Raw genomic sequence first — 3,839 nt, 5'->3', positions numbered from 1 at the left:
GCCTCCCACCCACACACTGTGCAATAAGACTTACTCTGCAGCTCCCCCGGCTCAATCCAGCTAAATTGGATGTTTGTTTTTTTTTGTTTGCTGAAATGTGATAGTTACTGTTCTAACATCAGAATTCCTTGATTAAGCCCTAATATAAATGATTGTCCTCAGCCTATAATCCTCACTAGATGCAGTATCTAGCCTTGCTGCAAAACAAATAACATTAACAGGACAATATTTCTGGTGAAATTAATGAGTTTTGTACAGTATCTCAGTATCAATTTAATTTAGGCAGTTTAATTTAAAATAATTAGAATATTTTCCAAAATGGCACCAACAGCCGACTGCTAATTTAGATCCCAGCTTTTTGTTTTGTTTTGTTTTTCTGAACCAGCAACAGTGAATCTTAAGGTACTTGTGAAAACAAAGTTGCACATGTGCTGGCTGCCGTTCTGTTTTTTTTGTTTTGTTTTTTTTCCGGGGGGGTGGGGGTGGTAGGCAGATGTTTTCTGGGTAAAGCTGCCAAACGAGGGAAAACAGCCAGTGAAGCGAGTAAAGAAATGCGTACATCAGTTTGGTGTTCGCCACAGACCCAAACACCGGATGCCAAGCATGAAGTACCACATGTCACAATGAACACAACAAAGCAGATGTAGCAGAAGTGGCTGCTTCAAGCAGCAGCCGCAGGCATACTTTGACCTATACTAGAAATTTTCAGTGGACAGAGAAAGATGGACTTTCACACGGTTTTTGACGGGTAAAGAAAAAGAAGGCAACATTAAATGTGTCAGTTATAACCAGCAAAAAAACATTCTCATTGAAAACTATATCCATAGTGCTATTATTTGTTTGTTTTAAAAGAGCAGTCATTTTTTTTAAAGAACGATAAGAAAAAAGTGTTAATATTTAATGGCTTTGGCAAGCTCGTTAAGTCTTGTAAAATGTGCATTTTACATACTGTGTAATGCAAACTTTGTAACTAGTGTTGAAAGTCATAATTAACCATGCATTCTCAATATTTGCTTCAATATTTGCTCTGCTTGGTAACTTACAGAGTGTATGGTTATGGAATGACTATCTGCAGACTTGAGAATGTATACATGGTAAGACCACTTAAATAAATACTGTGATTTTTCTCTAACCTAAAATTATATTTTACCAGATAATCATTGGCATATCTATTAGAATTTATAAAATGTATATTTTCAGAATCATCAGCGTACTTTATTAATCCTTATGGAATTTTCACATGGTTGCTCACCAGAGATGGGCACCAACGCGTTACTGTAATCTGATTACTTTTTTCAAATAAAGAGTAATGTAAAGAATTGCTATTGTAAAAAAAAGTAATTAGATTACTGTTACTTTCCCGTAAGTATGTTGCTTTACTGCGTTACTAAACCGTCTTGATTTTGTTTGTGAGAGTGTCTCATGACAATGACGTAAGCACGTGCGACGTGCGTGGCAGCAACATGTGTAGATCAACAATAGATAATCTGGAGTCTGGGAGAGAGTACGACCATGCAGTATTTAAAGCTTGGAAGTTTAGTTCATAAAAAGTGGCAAAAACATTAGCGTCTGCTGTACACTCTGCCTGGGAAGAAAACTTCTTTCTACACCAAAAAATTAAACTTAAAATCTGAGGGGTTGATTTATTACGTATTCAGGTTGTGTATCATGTTTTTAAAAAGTAACTAACTAAGTAACTAATTCCTTTTAAAAATAAGTAATCGGTAAAAGGATTACATTTCTGGAGAAGTAATCAGTAATTAGTAACTAATTACTTTTTTCAAGTAACTTGACTGAAACTGTTGCTCACATTGATATTACAGTACAATAGTATAAACTCTTGTATTGCTATAAACTGGTCCTTTAATGCTGAGTGCTAGTTGCTAATGTCAGTCTGCTGTTTTATGCAGTACAGGTAGCATGCAATGAGCTTAGGGGCGATCGTGGCTCAAGAGTTGGGAGGTCGCCTTGTAATCGGAAGGTTGCCGGTTCGAGCCCCGGCTTGGACAGTCTCGGTCGTTGTGTCCTTGGGCAAGACACTTCACCCGTTGCCTACTGGTGGTGGTCAGAGGGCCCGGTGGCGCCAGTGTCCGGCAGCCTCGCCTCTGTCAGTGCGCCCCAGGGTGGCTGTGGCTACAATGTAGCTTGCCATCACCAGTGTGTGAATGTGTGCGTGAATGGGTGGATGACTGGATATGTAAAGCGCTTTGGGGTCCTTAGGGACTAGTAAGGCGCTATATAAATGCAGGCCATTTACCATTTAGCTTTTCAGAGCAGTTTCTCTGGAAACAACTGTCTACTGTGGTTGGAAACACAGATTGAAAGTTGTTGGTTATACAACCAAAAGCACGCAACTGTGAAAGACTGAAACACTGCATAAAGCTTAAGGAATAACTCCAAGTAAGTGAGGTTAACATCTCAGTATGACTGGTAAATTTAAAAATATACATACAATACATGAATGGGTTGGTTGTAAAAAATGCATTTAATGCTTGTACTTCAATCGTTATGATGCTTTGAGATACTTAAAGCAGTTTTATGGGTTATACACAAGCATGTGAGCTTAGACATGTCGAAAATGTCTGCGTGGTGAAAGCAAAAACTATGACCTTTTAACACTGTACCTTGTTTTTTTGATCTTTTGCCAAGGAATCGATTTAGGTAGCGTGGTGTGAAGGGCCAGAGAACACCTTGGTTTGGTTTAATCTTGTAAATATCCGCTGCTGTTGCTGTCTTGAAGCTCTTTCAACTTGAACTTTAAAGCTAAAGGGACTTGCTGTTTGTTTTCAAAGAGATCAGGCTCTCTTCTTGGCAGTCAATATTCCCTCTTGGATTTATATGAGGCATGGGAGTGTACAAGCAGTAGCAGTGAGGTTTGATGCAAGAGTTCACATCATTACACTGCTGCGCTTAAAAAGGCGAGCCACAAGCTTAACAAGAGATTTTTACTTCACCTTTGACATTTAGCATGTCATTGAACTGCTCAGTAACAGCTCCTCTTCTCATTACCCTCTTTGGCAGGAGAGCACAGTGCTCTTCAACTTGTTCTCCGTTTCTACCACATAATCTTTCTCCCTTTCACTCCCTCTTCCACCCCCCCACATTCCCTCTTGCACACTCTCTCCTCAGCAGCATAGCCATTTTATTCTGCAAATGACTGCACCTGAAGTCAAGTGGAAAGGAGAAGGTCTGCTCACGTAGTTGGATTGCAAGGCTCAGTCTGCAGAGTCAGTAGTGCTTCACTTTTCCCCCCGCAGGGTCAGTATCCTAGGGGCTATAAGGCTGAGCCCCATTCTGTTCCAACCTGGATAAAGTATGCTCACTGTCAGCACTTTCTCCAGCAGCCTGGCACTCTGTTTATTTTTGCAAGACACAGAGCTGAATAGACTTTAATAAATACCGTGGCCTGAGAGTCAGGGAGCATCTGAGCTTGTCACAACTTGTAACTTAGCTGGTGGACCAGTTCAGACCTGCGATTGGGTGTTCACTTAACGGATGAGTGAGTGCACAGCTCTCTTGTCCAAGTCCTTTGGAAACTGCACTGGTCAGGACACTGCAGGGGAATCACTGCTGCATTTACCAAGCTTCACGTGTACAAACAAATGCACTTACACCTCTGCAGTGTAAAGATCCAATATTTTATGTTGTCTGAAAGGATGCTTAAAAGAAATCAATCAGCAGCGCGCAGAGTGCTACATAACAGCTATAACTTGTTGAAAGTAAAATCCTGCAATACGGAAATCCATTTGTGGAGGATTTGTGTTTCCAAATATAGCTAGGTCACATCCTGCTTTCGTTTGAATGGATTGAAATTCACCTGTAAAAAGGAGGACAAAGAA

Source organism: Aulonocara sp. 'chitande type north' Nkhata Bay, linkage group LG2, assembly GCF_057382095.1.
Source record: "Aulonocara sp. 'chitande type north' Nkhata Bay isolate Kocher_YH1m ecotype deep benthic linkage group LG2, A_spYH_male_GT1.1, whole genome shotgun sequence".
In the NCBI taxonomy this organism is placed as follows: Eukaryota; Metazoa; Chordata; class Actinopteri; order Cichliformes; family Cichlidae; genus Aulonocara; species Aulonocara sp. 'chitande type north' Nkhata Bay.
This window is presented reverse-complemented; position numbering follows the sequence as displayed.